The sequence below is a fragment of the Salmo trutta genome, chromosome 29 (genome assembly GCF_901001165.1).
Source record: "Salmo trutta chromosome 29, fSalTru1.1, whole genome shotgun sequence".
Classification (NCBI taxonomy): Eukaryota; Metazoa; Chordata; class Actinopteri; order Salmoniformes; family Salmonidae; genus Salmo; species Salmo trutta.
Window position 1 is genome coordinate 30,470,261 of NC_042985.1, and position 27,026 is coordinate 30,497,286.

Here is a 27,026-nt window from a genome sequence, read left to right on the forward strand (position 1 = left end):
AATGCTCTTTACTGGGTACCTAGCAGACTGACAGAGAGAGGAGAGAGAGAGCGAGCCTGAGGACCATTATACCCCAAACACTGACTGACCGCACCACAGACCACTGGGATGTCACCACTGCAGTTGTTACTTAACACACAGACATGCGCACACACACACACACACACACACACACACACACACACACACACACACACACACACACACACACACACACTTCGCCACCGTTGGTTCCCACATGTCCGTGTTACTGCATCACTGGGGGTGAGACAGACCCTGGAATTGCTTGCTTGCACTTTTGTGAGTACCAATGTGAGGTGTAATCTGCAAACATTATAGACGTGTGTTGCACAGAGTAGACAGCCCGCACAGATTCAATCTGGTTTACAGTGGAAGTGAACGTTAGTTTGCTATAAAAAGATGGACCATCTTCAGTTTGTTTTGAGTTTCATCCTAGGTGAGCAAGGTCTACCGGGACCTCAGTGCTGCCTGCCAGTGTGGATTAAGCTAAACAGTAACACTACAAAAGGAAACACCAGTGACCAGACAGACAGTCGTGGTGAATTCATCACACAAACAGGCAGCTCCCTCCCTCTCTGGGTCTAACACTGTCCTCTGTCCTGTCCTCCCCACAGTACTGCTCCACCCGTGACTGCGCTTTGGCCTGCAGCTTTAAATCACAGTTCTGCACCCACAAATCCACTTTTAGAAGTCTGACTGATGCACAGCAAGCCCTGCTGGTATCCAGGCATTTAGCTGTAATGATACAGCTGCTCTAATGCAGAGGAGCTGCGCTGGAGAAGAAAAAGAAAAACAAGCAAACACCTAACAACATTATGGCCAACCTCCTCTTCATCATCACAGCAATCATCATCAGGACTATGACGGTCTCCTCTAGACAGTTCATGTTTTGTCTGGCTAATGCTGAGTGGACCTGGTGATGACGAGTCCCAGCTATTTGGTGCCAGGCCCAGAAATGGAGATGTTTGATTGGGAGAGCTGAGAAGCAGGGTGGAGACAGCCATGGAGTTCACAATAAGTGACACAGCATAGCCTTGTTTCACACTAACATGTCTGGAATGGCCAGACTGGGAATATTTTACTAATATTATATGACTAAGAAGTTACAGGATTAACACTACCAACAACATTTATTTTTCCTGAGAATTCCTGTTTGACTCAGAGTTTTTTCAGGGTGTGGGTAGGAGAAGGGCTAGTTTTGCCAGGGTGTGGGTATGTTCAGTACGGTAGTTTTGCCAGGGTGTGGGTATGTACAGTACGGTAGTTTTGCCAGTGTGTGGGTATGTACAGTACGGTAGTTTTGCCAGGGTGTGGGTATGTACAGTATGGTAGTTGACAGGGTGTGGGTATGTACAGTACGGTAGTTTTTGCCGGGGTGTGGGCATGTACAGTACGGTAGTTTTGCCAGGGTGTGGGTATGTACAGTATGGTAGTTGACAGGGTGTGGGTATGTACAGTACGGTAGTTTTTGCCGGGGTGTGGGTATGTACAGTACGGTAGTTTTGCCAGGGTGTGGGTATGTACAGTATGGTAGTTGACAGGGTGTGGGTATGTACAGTACGGTAGTTTTCGCCGGGGTGTGGGTATGTACAGTACGGTAGTTTTGCCGGGGTGTGGGTATGTACAGTACGGTAGTTTTGCCAGGGTGTGGGTATATAAGTGTTATCTTGAACTCCCCACATCTCTGTAATGAACACATAGTTAACCTCTTGACCCTGATTTTCATGGCAGCTCAATGTGGATGTTATTCATGTCCATAATTGGCGCAGGCAGGCAGGGTTTGTGCTGCACCTCCCTCCCACTGTCTGCCCCTGAGACTCCCACATTCGGGCCGCCGTTACCTGGGGGGGCTGACCCATTTAGCCAAAGCTGCCCCCTTACCACACATTCCTGTCAAGTGTTTGTAAGGCTGGTGGTCATACATTTTGCCAACAGTACACTGCAAAGCAGACAGTGGGGGCCCATGCTATGAGAAAAATGTCCATGCCGTTTGTGGGCCATGTGACAAGGGGGCCTCGTCTTGGGATGAACACGACACGACAATTTCCGGCGCCGACAGAGATTGCCGCCTCGCTTCTCGTTCCTAGGAAACTATGCATCACAAGCATTTCGCTACGCTCGCATTAACATCTGCTAACCATGTGTATGTGACAAATAAATGTGATTTTATTTGAAGCTATAAGGGGACAGGAAGGGAGCAAGGTTGTAACTGACATACATACTCTGTATGGCCAGTAACTGGATACACAGGATACATTCAATTAAAACTGTGGCCAGATCACATTTTAAAGAGATTTGTCTCTATTCCATACACATGCAAACTACTCCCAGCAGAGTATCAACACACAGCATTAACAATATATGCCTGATCTCTCCCTAAATACAGGAGCCTGAGACAATGAAGAAGGCTTATAATTCACTGCACTTACCCTAACCATCCCCCCCTCACACACCCCCTTCCAGCTGTGGACCCAGATGTTAGTAGAAAGTGCAAACACACACACACACACACACACACACACACACACACACGCTGAAGAATCTCCTCCAACGTCCATTGTTTTCCTCCCTCTTCCACTCATGTGATTTTTCCTTTCACTGCTGTGGTGACTCAGAGAGTGGCCTTAGTAGTGGGACGTGTCTGACTGGGAAGGGCATTATCGTATCGGTAGGGTGTGACTGGCAGTACCGGTCACACCCTACCGCAGGGCATAACGGTTATCGGTAGGCCTCAGGGTCAGAGAAGGGTGGTTAGTGAGTCAGGAGGAGAGGACTGTTCACCCCAGTGCGGCTAAACACTGCTCTCGTCTACTCCTCTGATGGGATTATATTTTAAAATGATTCACCATAATCTGGAGCACCGATTAAACAGCTTGTTGTGAAGTGTGAGTAGAATGTAGAACAGGGTCTGGTACAGAGAGAACGCCACAGAAATCAGGTCCTAATCTGAGGACATTACGCATGGCTGTTCCAGCCATAAAGACGTGCTACTGCTGCTGAGTTCTACTGCTGAGAACAATCCTGAAGAGGCCATCTGCAGGGACACTATTTAAAAAGCCAGTGGAACTTGTTGCTATGATACACATTCGTACTACACATTGAATACCGAGAACAATACCACTGAACATTAGCATTCCTGTTGAAGATAAATGCAGATGGCCAAATCCCTGACTGGGACCTTTTCTGCCGTCCTAGACCCCCATCAACAGTAGGAGAACACTGGGAGTGAATATTGTTTCAGCCAGGACAGCACAGCCTTGCATTCACCCATTTGACTCATGTAGCAAATGCTAACAATACTATCTGATGGAAACTGTTACAGGAATACTACGCCTTGTAGCATAGGGCCAAAGCAAATGATTAGCTAAACAACATCTGACGTTCCAGAACAAATACCCCCAAAATGGTGATTATCTCATCTCAAAGTCACAGTAGAGTTACATAAAACAATGAGTGTCTTGATATTACAAGGGGGATGTTTGGTATATTTATACCATGATTCACATTTAGTCAGACTTGAGCCATGGCCAGAGAGGCCCTGTTGAGAAACAAAGATTAGGCAGGTGTGGACAGCCCAGTGTACAGCCTGGGCCTTGATCTGTGGTTAAAGGGGCTCTTTGTGTTACTGAGCCCTCCCAGAGACAGCAGCCTCAGCTCTTGTCCGGCCTGCTTCAAAGACTATACACAACACAGTGCAGGCCATACTACTGACAGCCCAGAAATAACCTGTAGCAGACAGCTTTCAGCAGGAGGACTGGGACTCTTTCATGCCATGTGTTGTAGTGTTTGGGTATATAACAAGCTCCCTCGTCCTGATTCTCTGTCTAGCGATGGTGCTCTGTGTGTGATTAGAAATTGAGAGTGTTAGCTGTGGATGAGAAGGTTAGCTCCCTCCTCATTACTCCCCCATGTTGGAAGGAAGACAAGCTGCTATAAATAACTCCTGTTATCCATGATGATTACAGTTGTGGTTTTCACTCAGAGAACCTGGAATCATGCAGGATAATCAGTAGGACAAAAAGGCGTGAGGAAGCTTCGGACAGGTCACCTCCATAGAAATAGAATTACAGAACACTGACTTGAACGGGGATGCCCGTTTTAGTCATTCTATGGTCACTTCCTCCTTCCGCTGTAAATACAACAAAGAAGTGGAACTAACAGTTCGAGCTGGTAGATAGCTACCTCTCACTTTTCATGAACACTATTCATTTTTATTCTTTCATTTCAAAAGGGACAATAGGCAATAATAATGACTCAGACAATACTGAGGTATAATAGTTCCAGATTTAGCTAGACAGCTCATTTCGCATGCATAGGCCCATGCAAGCATACGAGGGAAATTCACAAACAGTAGCCTAACAACTTTTTTCACTGTCAGGTGTCTAACTAGAGCAAGAGAAAACGATGAGGTTAAGTCAAGTGTTCAGTTATGACTGACCTCATGAGCAAACAGGAAACACAGGGAGAGAGGGGGAAGTTTCTGATCTCTGCGTTCCTTGATTACGTGTCGCAGTCCACTATTAGTCATCATCCCTTTATGGAATCAAAAACATGGGAGTGTCACTGCCAACATAGTGCCCTTGTACTGTCAACAGCTGCTTGTGTTTGGTCAGGTTTCTGTAGCATTATTTGTTATAGCTAGTAGTCTTCATGCTCTTCTTCAGCTGTCCCCATAGGATAACCCTTTGAAGAACCCTTTTGGGTTCCAGGTAGAACCCTTTTGGGTTCCAAATAGAACCCTTTTGGGTTCCAGGTAGAACCCTTTCAAAAGGGTTCTTTCTACCTGGAACCAAAAAGGGCTCCTGCGGGGACAGCTGGAGAACCCCTTTGGAACCTTTTTTTCTAAGAGTGTATAGTTCATATAGGAAGGATAAATCTAAAACACAAACATGGTTGACATTAATGTGAAGGTTACTGTGAAGTAAAATCCTTATGGAGCATTAGGTCAGTGTGTCTGTGTGGTCGTGATTGTATGGAACAGGAAGCTACCAATAGCAGGATTAACCCACAGGAAGTTGAGTTCCCTTCCTGTTTGCAAGGAATCATTTCAGCTTGGAGAGAAAATACCCTGGACGGAGAAAAAAAGAGAGCTCCTTGGAAACATAACTAATCATATTCAAAACACTTAAGACCAGGTAAAACAATTCAGCCAAACCAACAGATTTTTCAAATGATAAAATATAGTGTTACTTGAGGCAAAATGCTGTATAAACATTACATATGGTAATTATTCAAAGGCCATAAAGCCAGTGTGATACAATACTTAGTCAAACACAGAACATGCACATTTCAGAGAGAGTGGACCAGGTTGCTGGTTCTGATCAAAGAAAATAAGAGTTCCTGAGGATGTCTTGTCTGTCTGCCAGAGGGGAGGCCTATATTTAGATGAAGACCAGACACACAACAACACAACGCTCCTGGAATAAAAGCCAGTTCTAAAGTCAACATGGGCTTGGGACATGTGATCTGGATGTACACACATTAACACAGACAGAGACACAGCTGCAGACCCTAGCTATTCCCTACGCAGCAGCATCTGCACTGCATCACCATATAAGCCAGTAGTAGTGTTCTTCATCATAGGCCTACCACACAGAGTTCTAGCCAGCACCTGCCTTAACCGCTCATGGAGGCTGAAGGTACAATTAGGTGATCAAGTCATAGCCTTATTTTAGGGCATTAAAAATCAGCCATACATATTTTGCTGCCCAAATAAAGACTAACTACAGTGTGGATGTGTTTGGTTATATTTTACTAAAAAAATCACAGCAGTAATGGATGGGTAGACTATCTATGAATAGAGGTATTTAAGGGACAATACTGGAAAAACAAAACAACATTGCATAACACATCAAGTCTGCCCAGCAACCAGGCTGTCAGACATGACTGGTTGGCTCTCAAAAACAATACAATAAAAATGAATGTAATCTAATCAGAACATCAATGCAAATATTATACTGGTAGGCTAATGATTGATATTGAACACATAATTGTGGTGCACTGAAATGTAATTCTGCATTGCAAAGGTTTTGTATTCAATGACAGATGACGAGCTAACTTCCCTTCCACGGCACAATTGTACTTCCCTGAAGGGAAATCCTCTAGGTCACAATCAAAACACACACACCCCTGCACTAGTGCTCCAGATTTTCTGATTTCCAAATTGAAACGTGTAGGCCTAGTCTGCCACCTAAATCTGCTGTAGACCATGGGTACATTATTTCTACGATATATTATACATACAGTACCAGTCAAAAGTTTGGACACATCTACTCATTCAAGAGTTCTTTATTTTTACTATTTTCTACATTGTAGAATAATAGTGAAGACATCAAAACTATGAAATAACACATATGGAATCATGTAGTAACCAAAAAAGTGTTAAATCAAAATGTATTTTAGATTTGAGATTCTTCAAAGTAGCCACCCTTTGCCTTGATGACAGCTTTGCACACTCTTGGCATTCTCTCAACCAGCTTCATGAGGTAGTCACCTAGAATGCATTCAATTAACAGGTGTGCCTTGTTAAAAGTGAATTTGTGGAATTTCTTTCCTTCTTAATGTGTTTGAGCCAGTCAGTTGTGTTGTGACAAGGAAGATGTGGTATACAGAAGATAGCCTTATTTGGTAAAAGACCAAGTCCATATTATGGCAAGAAAAGCTCAATTAAGCAAAGAGAAGCGACAGTCTATCATTACTTTAAGACATGAAGATCAGTCAATAAGGAACATTTCAAGAACTTTGTGCAGTCGCAAAAACCATTAAGTGCTATGATGAAACTGGCTCTCATGAGGACTGCCACAGGAAAGGAAGACCCAGTTACCTCTGCTGCAAAGAATAAGTTCATTAGAGTTACCAGCCTCAGAAATTGCCTGAATAAATGCTTCAGAGTTCAAGTAACAGACATCTCAACATCAACTGTTCAGAGGAGACTGCGTGAATCAGGCCTTCGTGGTAGAATTGCTGCAAAAAAACACTACTAAATGACACCAATAAGAAGAAGAGACTTGCTTGGGCCAAGAAGCATGAGCAATGGACATTAGACCGGTGGAAATCTGTCCTTTGGTCTGATGGGTCCAAATTTGAGATTTTGTTTCCAACCGTGTCCTTGTGAGACGCAGAGTAGGTAAACGGATGATCTCCGCATGTGTGGATCCCACCGTGAAGCATGGAGGAGGTGGTGTGATGGGGTGAGGGTGCTTTTTTGGTGACACTGTCAGTGATTTATTTAGAATTCAAGGCCCACTTAACCAGCATTGCTACCACAGCATGTTGCAGCGATACGCCATCCCATCTGGTTTGGGCTTAGTGTGACTATAATATTGTTTTTCAATAGGACAAAGACCCAACACACCTCCAGGCTGTGTAAGGGCTATTTGATCAAGAAGGAGAGTGATGGAGTGCTGCATCAGATGACCTGGCCTCCACAATCCCCCGACCTTAACCCAATTGCAGTCACTTCACCCCTACCTACATGTATAAATTACCTCAACTAACCTGTACCCCCACACACGGACTCGGTACCCCCTGTATATAGCCTCGTTATTGTTATTTTATTGTGTTACTCCTTATAATTTCAGTTTATTTGGTAAATATTTTCTTAACTCTTCTTGAACTTCACTGTTGGTTAACTTTTTAGGGTATGGGGGGGCAGTATTTTCAATTTCGGATGAAAAGCGGGCCCAGAGAAAACTGCCTAATACTCGGGCCCAGAGTCAAATATTTGCATATTATTAGTAGATTTGGATAGAAAACACTCAAGTTTCTAAAACGGTTTGAATGATGTCTGTGAGTATAACAGAACTCATATGGCAGGCAAAGACCTGAGAAAAATCCAACCAGGAAGTGGGAAATCTGATGCTTGTAGTCTTTTCAAGTCATTGCCTATCTAACACACAGTGACTTAGGGTTCATTTTGCACTTCCTAAGGCTTCCACTAGATGTCAACAGTCTTTAGAACCTTGTTTCGGGCTTTTGCAGTGAACAGAGAGCGAACAAGAAGGCCGGGAAGTTGGTGACTCAGAAAATGACATGACTTCAGTGGCGCGCATTCACGTGATGAGGTAGCTGTGTTCCATAACGTTTTTCAAGACATTGGAATCGTATGGTTGGAATATTACGTTTTATGTTAAAAAGGCCCTAAAGATTGATGCTATACAACGTTTGACATGTTTCTACGAACGTAAATAGAACTTTTTTATACTTTTCGTCGTGAAAGCGCAAACAACAAGGAGGTATTTGGACATAAATTATGGACTTTATTGAACAAAACAACATTTATTGTGGACCTGGGATTCCTGGAAGTGCCTTCTGATGAAGATCAAAAGGTAAGTGAATATTTATAATGCTATTTATGATTTTAGATGACTCCAAAATGGCGGGTATCTGTATTGCCTGATGTATTTTTCTGAGCGCCGTACTCAGATTATAGCAAAGTGTGCTTTCCCCGTAAAGCTTTTTGAAATCTGTCACAGCGGTTGCACAAAGGAGATGGTTATCTATAATTCTTTGAATAACAGTTTCATATTTTATCAACGTTTATGATGAGTATTTTTGTAAATTGTTGTGCTGATTCACCGGCAGTTTTGGAGGGAAAATATTTTCTGAACATCACGCGCCAATGTAAAATGGGGTTTTTGGATATAAATATGAACTTTATCGAACAAAACATACATGTATTGTGTAACATTGAGTCCTAGGAGTGTCATCTGATGAAGATCGTCAAAGGTTAGTGCTTACTTTTAGCTGTATTTCTGGTTGTGACCCCTCTCCTGCTTGGAAAATGGCTGTGTGGTTTTTCTTGTGTTGGCACTGTCCTAACATAATCTAACTATGATTTCGCCGTAAAGCCTTTTTGAAATCAGTCAATGTGGTTGGATTAAGGAGAGGTGTATCTTTAAAATGGTGTAAAATAGTTGTATGTTTGAGAAATTTTAAATATGACATTTTGTTGTTTTGAATTTGCCTCCCTGATATTTCACTGGCTGTTGAATAGTGTGAACCGTGGGTGGGATGGTAGCGTCCCACGTAGCCCTGAGAAGTTAAGGGCTTGTAAGTAAGCATTTCACGGTAAGGTCTACACTTGTATTCGGTGCATGTGACAAATAAAGCTTGATTTGATTTGAGATGGTTTGGGATCAGTTGGACCGCAGAGTGAAGGAAAAGTGCTCAGCATGTGGGAACTCCTTAAAGACTGTTGGAAAAGCATTCCAGGTAAAGCTGTTTGAGAGAATGCCAAGAGTGTGCAAAGCTGTCATCAAAGCAAAGGGTGGCTACTTTGAAGAATCTAAAATATATTTTGATTTGTTTAACACTTTTTTGGTTACTACATGATTCCATACGTGTTATTTCATAGTTTTGATGTCTTCACTACTATTCTACAATGCAGAAAATAGTACAAATAAAGAAAAACCCTGTAATGAGTAAGTGTGTCCAAACTTTTGACTGGTACTGTATATATTTCCTTCTTATACTAAGACCAAATGATCACACTAGATGTTGTTTTACCTTGACAATCTTTATCAACTTCCTGGGCCTTGCTCTACACAGGTGCTGTTATAAACACTCTCTCCCTCTGTCACACAGACACAAACACCCACCCCAATACACACTAAAAACAAGGCCTGAATCCATTTTATATACACTAATCCTTTAATGGTGGGAATGATTCAGAGGAGCAGCGTACTGTGCTCCTAGTACACCAGTGCAGCTAACAGTTTTCAGGGCTCTCTTTTTGATGTGAGTGTGTGAAGAAAACACCTGGAAGAGCTGTGTGTGGAGCAGTGGACATCAAAACCCACAGACGTCCACAAACAGGACCAGTGACCACCACTGTATTACTGGACATTTTCATATTGACAGCTGTCTTACAAGGCAATGCCACTGACTGGACTTACTGCTGGAAGGCTGCAGCTCATTGCTGAACACAGCAATGCATTTATCCTGAATAGAATTGACCTGAATAGAAGGACTACAGTGGATAACACAAGCTGGAGAATTACAGGAGGAAGGCCAATGTACAGAGAAAATCAGTGGAAAAAATGAGTAGCTAAGAGCAATGGAGTTGGCTTCTATATTGGGCACCGTGAAGACCCAAAATAGAGACGTGACTAAAGGCGTCCGCATGCTTCCCAGCCGAAACAGTTCGGAAGAGTTTGTGCATATATAATGACGACATGTGACGTGATATATATAATGACGACATGTGACGTTTGTTTGTTTTGGACTTCGGTAAGGGTTTTTTCGGTTCTTATTGCACACAAAAAAAGGTTTCTTGAGGCATGCCAAAGTCGGTAGCCGAAGTCCACGCCCCTCCGTCAGCGATTGGTCAACAGTAGGGATTCTTCAGTAAAGTCTTTGAAGGACAACAATGAGAGACGACTCGTTTTCATGCAAATTTTTTCATTTAGAAATACTGCACCAAACATCTTAGATAGATATAAAACTACGACACTAAGATCTCATCTGTAAAAACGTCAAAATCAATGACAGATTTCTTGAGTCATCTCCGATTAATTCTGATTAATTTAAGAAAGTGTATACTGGCTACGACATCTCAAAAATACTTTTTTTGTACTATTGCCACTTTTTTTTCTTCTCGTTTTTTCAAGCGAATGTCTTTTAAGGGAGTATGTGAGCACACTCATTCGGGTCGCCTAGCCGACTTAGGCTAGCCGCCAGCCAAACTGATGCATGCTTACGCTTTTAGCCACAAAGACTTATATAAAGGATTTACATAGCTGGTGAGGTATAGAGAGAAAGAATATAGAGTGAAAACAACCCACATTACTGCGTACACATGTGGTAGGTCATGTGGTAGGAGTGCCTGGTGCCTTGGGTTGTGTGCAGCCCTCTGGCTGGCTGGCATTCTGTAATGGGCTGTACATCACTGCTCCACTCAGGAGATGTGACAGATTCCACAAACAACAGGCTGCTATCAGCCAACCACAGACAGGCTCCAGAGCAGAGAGAGCCGTACCGAGGGGATGACGTGACACCACAGGCTTTCCTATGACATAACCCTCCCTAAGCTCCTCCTCATAATATTTGGGATGTGTGTACTGCGTAAGGTAAAAAAAAAACTAATTTCACAAGCCTGATGAATACTGGGAGAGACACGAGAACGCTTCCCTTTACATTGGTTTGGATCATCTATGCTCTGATGTACTCAACAGCAATGTAGCCCAAATTATTACTACTTTTATCTTGCTAGTCAAATTAAAATGGAGGTGCCAACTCAACCGCTCAGACAATATTAGCCTGCTGCACTAAAAGGAAATGTAAAAAAACTGTAGTAAAAAAAAAAGAAAAAAAGAATGCTTAATCCGTTTAAGCGTTTTTTCACAATCAGTCTATTAATAGCCTGCTCTGTACGGAGGAGAGAAAGAGGGAGAGAGAGGCCCTGCAGACCCATCACACTGGCTTTAGAATTTTAGAGTATAGCGAAGGCAAGCGTCGGCCAATCAGACGTGGGCAACACCCACAGCAGCGGCATGTACCAGCAGCCAGCTTTTCCTCGTGATGTTACCGTGAGTAAGTGTAACCATGGCAACCTTATCTGTCCTCTAGCTGGATCCCAGAGGAAGGAGGGCCCAGAATGCAGCTGCATCCTCTGCCCTGTGACACACAGACACAGAGAATCACATGGTCTGGCTGAGAGGAATGCACACATAACCAAACCCACTCCCACGCAATCGCAGCGCTCTGGAGTCACACCGTTTCTCAAATTAACATGTATGTACAACACTATATATGCAAACACACGCGCAAGGTAAACAGAGAAAACATGCCTTCCGAGTGCGGCAGTAAGGACAGTAGCTGAACGCACCTCTACCCAGTAATGAAAGAAGTCTCAGCAGACCGATTCCCACCAAGCTGTGATGAGAGGGGACAGCCAGCAGGCTGATGATACAGTGCTGCCTCGCTGCTGAATGTGCTGACACACTAAAACATGCTGGAGTCAATTAATTTCAACCAGCACTGACTCGCTCAGCTCATACCCTGAGAACTCACCCTGTCACACTCATCATCAAGCTCGCATTGGGGATGTCTGCTTTACAAACATGACGGACACACTAATATCTGATGGTAATAGTCAGAATAAAATACAAAACCTATAATCCATGGCATTCAGGATTAAAAAGTAAATCTCTACCATGTTCCTCTCTCTCTCTCAAAGGTCCATGCTGTCTGTCTCACAAAGCAGGATAGATGAGCTGGAAAAGACTAGTCGGAACCGGCACAAACCCCACATGAATAGCTACTGTATGAGGCTCCATGGTGACCTTCACTTTCTGCTCATAGTGTGATGTCAGTCCCAGGAGCTGGGAGCATGGCCTGTGGGACACAACGCTGTTTGTGGATGGCGTGTGCTGGCTGTGTACTGCTGTCTTTAATGTTAAGGAGGATTTACTAACAGAAGCCTTCCCTCAGGCTCTGTAGGCTCTGACTCTTCGGTTGTTTACTGATCCTCCTCTACTCTCACTTCTGGGCTGGTGAGTGGCAGCTCTGGGTGACCTGCCTGGTCTCCAGCAGCAGGAAATGGGAACGGGTTTCTTTCAAATGCCAGGCTAGCTGAAGTATTAGAAACATATGAAATTTCTGCTCCTACATCAGGCGACTGCAGCACAGAGCCAATCCTGCCTGGCTTAACCCCTGTAACTTCCAGAGGATGACAGTCTGATGATCGCCCTGTCCTCTACCCTCTAACCTCTGGCCGGTCAGAGAACTTCAGTGACTGTAGAGCTTATTATATATTATAAACTCAGTGGTTCGAGCCCTGAATGCTGATTGTCTGAGAGCCGTGGTATACCACGGGTATGACAAAACATGTATTTGTACTGTTCTAATTACGCTGCTAAGGCCAATATACCACGGCTAAGGGCTGTATCCAGGCACTCCGTGTTGCGTCGTGGATAAGAACAGCCCTTAACCTCTATGGGACCGGCGGGACGAATTCGTCCCACCTACGTAACAGCCAGTGTAATCCTGTGGCGCGATTTTCAAAACCTTTGAAATGCTATTACTTCAATTTCTCAAACATATGACTATTTTACAGCTATTTAAAGACAAGACTCTCGTTAATCTAACCACACTGTCCGATTTCAAAAAGGCTTTACAACGAAAGCAAAACATTAGATTGTCAACAGAGTACCCAGCCAGAAATAATCAGACACCCATTTTTCAAACTAGCATATAATGTCACAAAAACCCAGAAGACAGCTAAATGCAGCACTAACCTTTGATGATCTTCATCAGATGACACACCTAGGACATTATGTTATACAATACATGCATGTCTGTTCAATCAAGTTCATATTTATATCAAAAAACAGCTTTTTACATTAGCATGTGACGTTCAGAAAAAGCATACCCCCGCAAACTTCCGGGGAATTTACTAACAATTTACTAAATTACTCACGATAAACGTTCACAAAAAGCATAACAATTATTTTAAGAATTATAGATACATTACTCCTCTATGCACTCGATATGTCCGATTTTAAAATAGCTTTTCGGATGAAGCACATTTTGCAATATTCTGAGTAAATAGCCCGGCATCACGGGCTAGCTATTTAGACACCCACTGAGTTTAGCCTTCACCAAAATCCCATTTCCTATAAGAAAAATGGTCTTACCTTTCCTGTTCTTCGTCAGAATGCACTCCCAGGACTTCTACTTCAATAACAAATGTAGGTTTGGTCCCAAATAATCCATAGTTATGTTCCATCAGCGACGTTTTGTTAGTGCGTTCTAGACACGATCAGAATGGTAAATCACGGTCGTGCGCATGGCGCATAACGTGACAAAAAAAATCTAAATATTCCATTACCGTACTTCGAAGCATGTCAACCGCTGTTTAAAATCAATTTTATGCCATTATTCTCGTAAAAAAGCGATAATATTCCGACCGGGAATCTGCAATTAGCTAAACAGCCGAAGGAAAATACTGCACGGGGTCGAATCGGGCACGCGCCTAATTCCATTGTCCTCTGATGGGCCACTTGGAAAAGGCGATAATGTGTTTCAGCCTGAGGCTGCCTCGTCATCGTTCAGGTTTTTCCCGGGCTCTGAGAGCCTATTGGAGCCGTAGGAATTGTCACGTTACAGCTAAGATCCTGACTCTTCAATAAACAGAAGCAAGAACAACAACACCTTGTCAGACAGGCCACTTCCTGCATGAAACCTTCTCAGGTTTTTGCCTGCCATAGGAGTTCTGTTATACTCACAGACACCATTCAAACAGTTTTAGAAACTTTAGGGTGTTTTCTATCCATATATAATAAGTATATGCATATTCTAGTTACTGGGTAGGATTAGTAACCAGATTAAATCGGGTACGTTTTTTATCCGGCCGTGTAAATACTGCCCCCTAGCCCCAACAAGTTAACCGTGGCCATATACCACACCCCCTCAAGCCTTATTTCTTAATTATAGCACTGAGATCAACTTCTCACTGCTCTAAGGAGTGAAGAATGGTTCATTTTGAACGCTGTAACTATAATGGTATTACACATGTATAATGTCAAGTGTTGCTGCAAAGGTTGCTGGCCTGCCTGCCATGTCCACTAATAAATCAATCAATCCCTCCCTCCCTCCCTATCCATCCCCACCCACCCACCCAACCACCCACCCATCCCCTGTCAGTCCTGTGAAATGGGACCAGATTTCTCTACATGAGCTTAAGTCAAATTTTGTGAAACATGGGAAGTTATGCTGCTTTGAAAGTTGATACACTTATGAGACATGACATTGAAATGTTGCTAAGATTTACACTCTTGCTAGAAAGCTCCTTTGTTTACACCCATTCAGCATCGTTCACACCCTCTTAAGCCTTAGCCCCACCCACCTCTTTAAGAATTCACATGCTAATGATCACGTCAGCATGGCATTGTCCTCCAGAAAGTCTTCTCTACTTAAATCTTGTCCCAACTGAGATCTGTCGATAGCACCAGTTAAATTCAGTGCAGCAATGTTTTTGAGAGCTGTAGCAACACTTTTGCAGTTGTCCATAGCAATATCTTTCCATAACATCTGCGGTAACAAAGATGATCTATACAGTGCATTTGGAAAGTATTCAGACACCTTGACTTTTTCCACATTTTGTTACGTTACTGCCTTATTCTAAAATGGATGACATTTTTTTTTTCTCATCAATCTTCACACAATACCATATAATGACAAAGCTAAAACAGGTTATACATTTTTGCAAGTTTATTACAAACAAAAAAACTTAAATCACATTTACATAAGTATTCAGACCCTTTACTCAGTACTTTGTCGAAGCACCTTTGGCAGCAATTACAGCCTCAAGTCTTCTTGGGTATGACACTACAAGCTTGGCACAACTGTATTTGGAGAGTTTCTCCCATTCTTCTCTGCAGATCCTCTCAAGCTGTCAGGTTGGATGTGGAGCGTCGCTTGACACAGCTATTTTCAGAGATGTTCGATTGGGTTCAAGTCCGGGCTCTGGCGGGCCACTCAAGGACATTCAGAGACTTGTCCCAAAGCCACTCCGCGTAGTGTTGGCTGTGTGCTTAGGGTCGTTGTCCTGTTGGCAGGTGAACCTTCGCCCCAGTCTGAAGTCCTGAGCAGGTTTTCATCAAGGATCTCTGTACTTGCACTGTTCATCTTTCCCTCGATCCTGCCTAGTCTCCCAGTCCCTGCTGCTGAAGAACATTCCCATAGCATGATGCTAACACCACCATGCTTCACCGTAGGGATGGTTTCAGGTTTCCTCCAGACGTGACGCTTGGCATTCAGGCCAAAGAGTTCAACCTTGGTTTCAATTGACCAGAGAATCTTGTTTCTTATGGTCTGAGAGTCTTTAGGTGCCTTTTGGCAAACTCCAAGCCGGCTGTCATGTGCCTTTTACTGAGAAGTGGCTTCCGTCTGGCTACTATACCATGAAGGCCTGATTGGTGGAGTGCTGCAGAAATGGTTGCCCTTTAGTAGGGTTCTCCCATCTCCACAGAGGAACTCTAGAGCTCTGTCAGAGTGACCATTGGGTTCTTGGTAACCTCCCTGACCAAGGCCCTTCTCCCCTGATTGCTCAGGTTGGCCAGCTCTAGGAAGAGTCTTGGTGGTCCCAGACTTCTTTCATTTAATAATGATGGAGGGCCAATGTTTCTTGCTGCAGAAATGTTTTTGTATCCTTCCCCAGATCTGTGTCTCGAAATAATCCTGTCTCGGAGCTCTACGGACAATTCCTTTGACCTCATGGCTTGGTTTTTGCTCTGACATGCACTGTCAACTGTGGGACCTTATATTGACAGGTGTGTGCCTTTCCAAATCATGTCCAATCAATTGAATTTAACACAGGTGGGCTCCAATCAAGTAGTAGAAACATCAAGGATAATCAATGGAAACAGGATGCACCTGAGCTACATTTTTAGTCTATTTTAGAAATATACACATTTTTTGTAAGTATATTTCTAAAACCTGTTTTCGCTTTGTTATTATGGGGTATTGTGTGTAGATTGATGAGGATTTTTTTTCTTTAATCCATTTTAGAATAACACTGTAAGAGAATGTGGAAAAAGTCAAGGGGTCTGAATACTTTCAGAATGCACTGTATACTGACCAGGGAAGCTTCCATTCTGTTATAGACAGAAGCCTGTGACATGACAGACCAATCAGGATTCATCTCTCGGGAAGTCCAAACCCTCCATTACCTCAGCCAATCATGTCTAGCCAGGAAGGATCCTGTCTTTCTCCCTATATAGCGTAGTGCTTTCTAACTGGCTAAACTAGGCTCATAATTAAAAATATTTTATTCATATTTATGGATCCCATACACGTTTATATTTATGGCACAATAAAAGTTCACATGTTCAAGAAGGCATTTCAGAAGAAGATTTTTGTACATTTTTTTAAACGACCCTACTGTGGAGTAGAAACTAGAATCAAAACGTCTCCGATCCTGTAACCAGTCACAAATGAGGGTGATTTCCTCTAAGAGACTTTTACAGCGCTGATGTGCAGCAGTGCTACCCAGTGACCCAGAGAGATACAGTAGGCCTAGCATATCATTCCCAGCTAGCCCACCAGCAAAGTCATCCCCACTCAACCAGAGCCTAACTGTCCTCTCTCTCAGGCATCAGCAGTAGGGATGGAGCATGATGAACTTCACTTGGAACACAAACTTTTCCCCACAAACACCCTCTGTTCTGTTCAGCAGCACTATCAGAGCCTAAGGGTCAAAGCTCCACTGAGCCACTTCCTCAAACACATCCTGCACTTCACTTGTAATCACTGTCAAAAAGGTATCTAATGAACTGGTAGGGCTGGATGGTATACAGTATTTTACTATATACACCGGTATTGATGCATAGACTGGTTTGGGTTTTTACTTTAACTTCTATAATGGTATTTCATCAGAATGGTTCTCAATAAAACAACGCTTTTCTAGAGTCTTTACAGCTTTTACATCTAGTTAAGAAGTTGTGCTTGAAGGATTTTTTTGTTCAATTTGATAAGGTGCACTAGCTTATTAGTTACCTAGCTAGCTAACGTTAGCTTGCTAACTGAGCAATGCAGTCACACCAAATTGGAGTGGTAAGTGCAGCACAATGCACACAACACTAAATGCTTTAGCAAGCTAGCTATCTGGCCACTGTAGCTAGTAACATAATTAAATCACAATGGATTAGTTTCCATGAAGCAGCCTGTAGCTGGCCACCACGAGTAAATGCAGTGTCTTTACTTTACCTAGCTAGCACAACAGCTAGTTAGCTAGTGAACGTTAACCAGCTAGCTAAACATATCTATGGGCAGTGTGAGATTATGGAGAGTTTATTAAATGTTTTCTTTGTCATCTTGCTAGCTAGTTATCTAGCTGTGGCCATCTGGCTAGTATCAACAAGGGCTTTGTAGAACAGTAACATTAGCACATCTAGCTAGTTAGCTAACATTGACATGACCATAAAGCAACACACACGGACATGCATTGCCAAACAACGCTTCTGCCACATTCTGGTTTGGAGAATTTGATGACTTGGTTGAAGACTTAAAAGGTCCTTGCTGTGTGAACACAAAAGAGATCGACTGCCGACACTCCGTTCAGATGTGCTACGAACTGTTGGCAGGCAAACGTTTGACAATCCTGACGTTGCGTCTGACCCATTAGACTGCACTGAGGTCAGGGACGATAACCAGGCCCATGCAGGCAGCAGGGAATCTGGCCTTGCCAGCCCACAGGAGTCTGTAAATCAGCCCTGGACTCAGCCAATCACTAGCCACACAGCTATCAGCCCCCCCACAGAACACAAGTTAACACAGCTCAGGAATGTGCTGATAAGAAGCTAAGGCCCAGCTCTCTCCCTCCTTTTATCGCTTTCCCTAGCTTCTCTCTCGCTTTTTCTATTTTTGATAACACTGGAAATACTGAGCTCAGTATGAGAACATGCAGAGCGAGAGATTGTAACACTCAGGGAGATTACGGCGTTAGTTTACTTATCACAGGACACTAATAGAAACTTTTGAAAGAACAGGTATGGGTTGGTCGTGAAAAACAGAGAAAAATACAACAACCATACAGCCATTGTTCCCATCAAACACAATCAGAGGTGCAGTAATTGGCAAGCCACTAACAAAATCAGCCATATGAGGAGGAAAATCTCCTGCTAGTGAATAGGGTATTGGAGAGCCTTTCAGAATGAGCAACATGAGGCAGGGCCTAACGAAGGGAGGTTAAGTAACGGTGACTGGGGATCGGGGTGTGTTTGCTAGTGTCGTCTTATGGAACTAAACCCAAACACGACCCCTGACAAAACGTTCCTATGTCACCATTCTTGAGCTAAGATTTAAAAAAACAACACACACACACGCACACACACGCACACACACACACACACACGATGTGGTAAAACAAAGGGTGTATTCAGCAGGGGGTCCTTGAGGCTGACCATGTTGGCCTCCAGAGAGCGATGGTGCCTGTCCCTACAGACCAGTGGACAACAGAGCAGCTTCCCATCCAAAATAGTTTGTGCATATATTATGACAACATTTTGTGACGTTTGTTTGTTTTGGCCTTTAGCAAGGGTTTCTTCGGCCGTTCGTGCACACAAAAAAATCTTTGAGGCATGTCAAAGTTCGGAAGCCGAAGTCGTCTGAACTTATACATCACAACGTGTATACTGGCTACAGCGTCTCAAGATGGACAAACAATACCATTGCCGCATTTATCGTTTTCAAGCAAAGGTCTTTTCAAGCGATGGTCGAAGGTATGCGAGCACACTCGTTCGGGTCGCCTTCCTGATTTCGGCTAGGAGCCAGCTGAACCGAAGCACGCGGAAGTCTTTATGGGCCAGCCAACCCAATACCCCAGCAGGGCTGGGCCTCCATACACACACACACAGCAGGGTCACGTGGCCCAGCCCCACTAAAACAAGAAGCCAAGTCCACTCAGAGAAATTCCCAAGCTTTCAGAGCCTCTCAGTCACAATGGCCATGTTGTGGGCCAGGCTGAGGCCTACATCTACTGAATTAATGAGTTGGTTACTGTTAGGGGCCGGGCAACCCTTTCTCACCCTGTATTTCAGAGGAGACGCAATTATGATCTCAGGGAGAAAACATGCATACATTAATGAGTAGTACATGCATAATAATAAACCTTAATAACACCAACATCTAGCAAGAGCCCTGGTTCATCTCTAGGTTTCTTCCTAGGTTCCTGCCTTTTCCTAGCCACTGTGCTTCTACATCGGCATTGCCTGCTCTTTGGGGTTTTAGACTTGGTATCGTTATAAGTACTGTGACATCTGCTGATGTAAAAAAGGGCTTTATAAATACATTTGATTGATTGATTAAACTCCAGATAAACTCAGCCTCAATCCATGCATAGACCCAGTATCTCATTATACATTAACTAATTACAAAATAGAAGTTACGGGAAGGGGACGACGACTATACAGTTGAAGTCAGAAGTTTACATACACCACTCCACAAATGTCTTGTTAAACAGCTTGGAAAATTCCAGAAAATTATGTCATGGCTGTCACGGATCCTTAAGGGCAGGAGGAAGGGCAGAGTCAAACGCAGGAGACTTATGTCCAGTAGTGCCGAAGTTTATTTACACCGAACACTCGGTGGTCAAAAAGGCACAGGGTGAGCACAATACCCAAAAGGGAAAAACAGGTAATCCACGAATGAAAAATACGCACGGGGCGCAGCCCGGCAATAATAATAATAATAATAATAATAATAATTCAACGTGTTCCGCTACTGGGAACACACGACAACAGCGTACACAAACACTGCCCGCTGACATACAATTAATCCCGCACAAAAAACGAACCCAAAGGACCAAACTAAATACCCACTAATGACAGACAAGAAACAGGTGCGGACCTAGACAGACAAAAACCAAAGAACACAGAAACATAGATCGGTGGCAGCTAGTAGACCGGCGACGACGACCGCCGAGCACCGCCCGACCGAGGAGGGGCGCCATCTTCTGTGGATACTGTGACAATGGCTTTAGCTTCTGATAGGCTAATTGACATCATTTGAGTCAATTGGAGGTGTACCTGTGGATGTATTTCAAGGCCTACCTTCAAAATAAGTGCCTCTTTGCTTGACATCATTGGAAAATCAAAAGAAATCAACCAAGACCTCAGAAAAAAAAATGTAGACCTCCACAAGTCTGGTCCATCCTTGGGAGCAATTTCCAAATGCCTGAAGGTACCACGTTCATCTGTACAAACAATAGTACGCAAGTATAAACACCATGGGACCACGCAGCCGTCATACCGCTCAGGAAGGAGACGCGTTCTGTCTCCTAGAAATGAACGTACTCTGGTGTGAAAAGTGCAAATCAGTCCCAGAACAACAGCAAATGACCTTGGAGGAAACAGGTACAAAAGTATCTATATCCACATAACCTGAAAGCTACTCAAGCAAGGAAGAAGCCACTGCTCCAAAACCGCCATAACTACGGTTTGAGAGTACAGTTTGCAACTGCACATGGGGACAAAGATCGTACTTTTTGGAGAAATGTCCTCCGGTCTGATGAAACAAAAATAGAACTGCTTGGCCATAATGACCACGGTTATGTTTGAAGGAAAAAGGGGGAGGCTTGCAAGCCGAAGAACCCCATCCCAACCGTGAAGCACGGGGGTGGCAGCATCATGTTGTGGGGGTGCTTTGCTGCAGGAGGGACTGGTGCACTTCACAAAATACATGGCATCATGAGGAAGGAAAATTACGTGGATATATTGAAGCAACATCTCGAGACATCAGTCAGGAAGTTAAAGCTTGGTCACAAATGGGTCTTCCAAATGGACAATGACCCCAAGCATGCTACCAAAGATGTGGCAAAATGGCTTAAGGACAACAAAGTCAAGGTATTGGAGTGGCCATCACAAAGCCCTGACCTCAATCCAATAGAAAATGTGTGGGCAGAATAGAAAAGGCGTGTACGAGCAAGGAGGCCTACAAATCTGACTCAGTTACACCAGCTCTGTCAGGAGTAATGGGCCAATATTCACCCAACTTATTGTGGGAAGCTTGTGGAAGGCTACCCGAAACATTTGACCCAAGTTAAGTAATTTAAAGGCAATGCTACCAAATACTAATTGAGTGTATGTATGTAAACTTCTGACCCACTGGGAATGTGATGAAAGAAATAAAAGCTGAAATATATCACTCTCTACTATTATTCTGACATTTCACATTCTTAAAATAAAGTGGTGATCCTAACTGACCTAAGACAGAGAATTTTCACTCTGATTAAATATCAGGAATTGTGAAAAACTGAGTTTAAATGTATTTGGCTAAGGTGTATGTAAACTTCCGACTTCAACTGCATGTTGAATCAAAGGGCTGGGATCCTGAGAGAGAGAGAGATGTGAAAGAACAGACAACACTCAGGTTCTACCTTAAAATGGCTAAATGAGAGACATGTGACAAGGGTTTCTTATATGGTGTGCACACTATGGCCTCAGTCAAGTACACCATCAGAACTCACCAGGAGTTGTGTGTGCATTGTGAGCAAAGTTTAACTATAGGCGCAAGCCACAAAACAAACATTGTCTGCCATTGCTATTTGTCAAAGACAGACTACAGGGTTGTTTTGTGTGCGTGTGTGTGTGTGTGTGTGTGTAAAATCAGTGGCAGGAAGGTCTTGTTTGAATCCTTATCCTGACTGCAAGTATAAATCGGTCATTATGGACAATTTAATTTGTAGAGGATATAAACAGGACACTGGAGCATAGAAAAAGACAGCAAAGATTACATTCTTTCTCCTGAGGAACTGTAACTGTATTACTGGAAAACGATCATAACCTCAAATAATATTTCTGAGAAATTACAACTTGTACACTTAAAAGGTGAATTCTACAATTTCACAAATGGTGATTATATAACATTTGAAAGGGGTTTGCAGTGGAGTAAAACTCAGAGGGCAGAGTTGAACAGTAGAAAATAGCAGGCTTAGGTTTTGCTGTGTTAATGAAGCAATTTAACAACGTAACCCAAGTTGCTCCCGGGGCTTGAGTAATTATATTTTTCCTGTGTACTGAGACAGAAAGGCTTAAGTCAGACTTTATACACTAAATAACAGTGGATGGGAGAGGATAGGGGGAAGGTGGGAAGAGTAAAGGCGCCAGCTTGTTTCAGTTCGGATGGTGCCTAGCCGAGTTCCGAACGAGTGTGCTCACATACTCCCTTAAAAAGACCTTCACTTGAAAAACAAGAAAAAAGCAGCAATAGTACTGTTTGTCCATATTGAGATGGCATAGCTAGTATACACCTCAAAACTGTTGGAATCATTCTATGATAACTCAATTTTGACATTTTTGCTGAGGAGATCTTGTGCAATTTTACATCTAACTAAGATGTTTGGTGCAGTATTTCTCAAAGAAAAAAAATCACAAAAACGAGTCGTCTTTCGTTGAATGACAACCAAGACTTTACTGAAGAATCTCTACTGTTGACCAATCACAGATGAAGGGGTGTGGACTTCAGCTACCGACTTCGGCTTGCTTCAGGAAAAAAAGTGTGCCCCCAAACATCACAAAATGTAAGCATAATACAGAATATGCACTAACTGTTTCAGCTGGGAAGCATGTGGATGTCTTAAGGAGGGTGAGAGAAGGGAGGAATAGGTAAACATGGCAGAGTTGCTCAAGGGGACAGACAAACTAAAGGAACACTAACTGAAGACACACACACACACTCTCTCCAAAGTGTGCTGGGGAGACAGAGTGAGAGGAGTGTGCCTGAGACTGATTTAGTCTGATATGTACCAAGGCATGTTTTAATAAAACAGACACACAGGACAGAGCCGACATGTATGTAGTGAATATTCCATAAACAACTGTATGAATGGCCAGCCTAGAAAACGGGGGCCTATGGTTGAAGTATGACCATTGAAACGACATGCATATGTAAATATTGTACGTCATCGCCCATAACTTCTGTCCAGATTTAGGGGCAAAACTAATTCATGACTAAACAAAATAGGATGGGCTTGCACTGTGAAGAGGGCTCCAGCAATGTGGCAGGTAGGTGACCTACATAACAAAAACATGAACATTTCCCGAACGAGTGACTAAAGAAATGTAGGATAAGCCATAGGATGAATCTATTTCAACGCTCTGAGCTGCAGTCAGTCATTCACACACAAAAACAACCAGCCTTGCCTGTGTCAAATCCCTTGTGCTGCTGGTGGTTCCTGACTGAGGATAAATCCTCAGAGATCTGACCTGCCAACAAGGCAAGGATGGGTGGCTTGGCTGGCCTGGGAGCGGCAGGGACATCCAATCTACCATTTTACAAACCAAACACGCACACTGGGGTAGCTACAGAAACCGCAGTTCCTCCTGTTGAGTCAAAACAGAAATGCCTGCCGAGATGCTGTTTTGTCCGTGCAGAGAGCAGGCACCCCTTCCTGGAACCCAAACCTAGGGACCAGGCACCAGTGTGATTGGGGGAGATAAGTATCAGTCCACTGACTCAGCAGGAGGTGGGGGGGTGGGAGAGACAGACCTGCTCTCTCTGCTGTGTGCTTCCCTGCCTGGGAAACCACCACGACAGTCCCAGTCAGTCCCACTACCACAATATCAACCATCCCTCCTCCCCTATTCATGATCCCTGTAATTATCCGGCCAGTTTACTCACACAGAAACACCAGTAATAACACACCATTCACCAGGAGCAAGATACTGGCAGACTGGGTCGTCTGCCTGTCTGAGACAATGAGAGAACATGTGGGGTCGTTAATCTTTCCTAACACACGGTGGTATCACTCCTCCTAGATTCTAGAGAAAATTATATGCCATTGAATCTAGTCTACAGCTGTGTTTGGTACTTTTGGCAAAACATAGATTAGGAATTCTGTAAGAACCCTCAAGTAAGCTGTCAAACTCAATTCTCTATCTAGCCACTATTCTGGGGTCACAGATAGAAAGCAGTGAGAAGAAAAGAATGGTAGACTGCAAACAGTGAAAAGGCACCCCCATATCTCTAGGATTTAATGCTGTGATTATGGGTGAGAGATCAGCTCTTTTTTTAAGGAGGTTCCATGTGATTCAGATTATAGATAGGCAGTGCATCCCCCCCCCCCCCACCTGCCTCTGCTGTGCCCGTCAGTCTTCACATTCCTTCCACACATAAAAGGTATCTATAGGACTGATACCCACTGATAAGGTAAGTGCAGCACTTCATTAGAGTATCATTGTTACCAAAACATAACAGCAGGTTGCCCTCTCCTTAACAGCCCATGACTAAATAACAAGGGGGAAGACACCTCCAACAAGAGTCTTTTTTTCTTTGCTGTATAAATCTATGACTTCAAAGAGAAAGGAAAATAATACTACATCACAGCAGGCCATAAGGCACATTTGAATTAAATTTGTCCCGAAAACAATGTGTGCATTCTGAGCAGCCATCTTTGACATTTTCCATTCCAGTCCCCCTCTTGACCCATTTGGTTTTGAGCAGAGGTTGGGTGCTCTAGCTAGCTATCATACGAGCCAAGACAGAGACAAACACCACAGTGATTATTTCATGATAGTATGCAACACAGCCATGTGGAACTGGAATAGAATATGGCATTGGACAGGCTGAAGGACAGCACCCTTGCCAAGAATGCTCTGAAACCCCCAGCGTTCAGTGACAAGTGTTCAGCTGCTGCTCATCCAGGGGCAACAGTCAACTCCCCTGGGACGACGAGATCTATCTTCGAGATTCATCTTGGACACAGACCGTGTCAGTTTGGGACATCTTAATGAAGTCTCCAGCATGGGTGAGTGCATTCAACAGAAGAGGAAAGGGGGTGGGGAGAGGAAGAGAGGGAAATGCCACTCCCCGGAGAAAATACACAGGATCTCCTCATGTGACAGAGAGAAAAGCCCTGGCTTAGCAATTGAACGTCCACTCATGGTAATAACACAGCGATTACAGAATTCCAGCACTATTCCATAAAAAAAAAAAAAAAAACACACAACAGCTACACATTAAAGCTTTGCAATGTTTCATCATCTAAAATCTGTAAAATCTTGTCCCAATAGAAAGGTGAAGTTGGAAACCAAATAAGTTTGCTTATATGGGTGATTGTTAATGGCTACAACCATCAAACTAGTAGTAGTAGTAGTAGTAGTAGTAGTAGAAAGGATAATGAAAAACAACTGTGGTGCACATTCATGTTATAAACTTATCGTTCTATTTATCATTATCGCATCAATTCAGGCAATTTATCCAGGTATGGATTATTGTCCTTATTGCCCAGCTCTAATTCAAACACAATCCAAAACAAACCATTATGTAACTCATCAAAATTATGTAATACATTGAAATAATGTATCATACGACATGTTTTAATATAACTCCGTAAGTAACTGTAGTTTGTAATGTATGTTATGAATGCTTTATAGAGAGACTTAACGGAAAGAATTAGGCTACCACTACATAACATCTCCCCCTCAGGAGACTGAAAAGATTTGGCATGGGTCCCCAGATACTCAAAAGGTTCTGCAGCTGCACCATCGAGAGCATCCTGACCAGTTGTATCACCGCCTGGTATGGCAACTGCTCGGCATCTGACAGTAAGGCGCTACAGAGGGTAGTATGAACAACCAAATACATCACTGGGGCCAAGTTTCCTGCCATCCAGGACCTATATAATAGGCGGTGTCAGAGGAAAGCCCATAAAATTGTCAGAGACTCCAGTCACCCAAGTTATAGACTGTTTTCTCTGCTACCGCACGGCAAGCGGTACCGGAGAGCCAAGTCTAGGACCAAAAGGCTCCTCAACAGCTTCTACTCCCAAGCCATAAGACTGCTGAACAATTCATAAAATAGCCACCGGACAATTTACATTTTGTACACTCGCTATTTGTTTGTTACCTATGTATAGTCACTTTGCCCCCACCTACATGTACAGATTACCTCAACTAGCCTGTACCCCTGCACACTGACTCAGTACCGGGGCCCACTGTATATAACCTCGTTATTCTTATTGTGTTACTTTTATTATTACTTTTTATTTTCTTCTTCTTGAACTGTACTGTTGGTTAAGGGCTTGTAAGTATGCATTTCACGGTAAAGTCTACACTTGTTGTATTCAGCGCATGTGACAAATAAAATTTGATAACAGAGAGAAGAGCTACAAGGGCAGTGTTAGAGATTCACCGGTACTTTTGTATACTTTTTAGGCAGTATTTCTGAACGTAAAGTTCACGAGTCAAAGGTGGTCCCTGAAAATTGCGTTGCATATGTGCACACGTCATTGCTTTCTCTCGCTCTGCTGTGTGTGCACGCATCTTGCTAGCTGTCACTCTAATGGCAAGGGGCTTAAGCTCAGTGGCTAGAACTTGAATTGCTATGGGGCTGGCCCACGTGGGGGAAAATGGCGTTGCACAGCTTCCAGTAAACAGTCACTTTCTAACCAGGGATTTTGTGGCCAATTGTGGTAATACAGTAATTCTGGTCATAGATTATGCATGTATGAACTACACATTGACACATCCAGCCCAAGCAGGAAGTTAAAAAAAAAAATTGTTACT

The 27,026-nt window shown here is 43.3% G+C and overlaps 1 protein-coding gene across 3 annotated transcripts in view; it reads right to left on the reverse strand.

Moving 5' to 3' along the window:
- Positions 1-27,026, reverse strand: part of LOC115167354 (tight junction protein ZO-1) — a 171,294-nt gene that overhangs the window by 42,585 nt on the left and 101,683 nt on the right. The gene's annotated exons all lie outside the window — the stretch shown is intronic.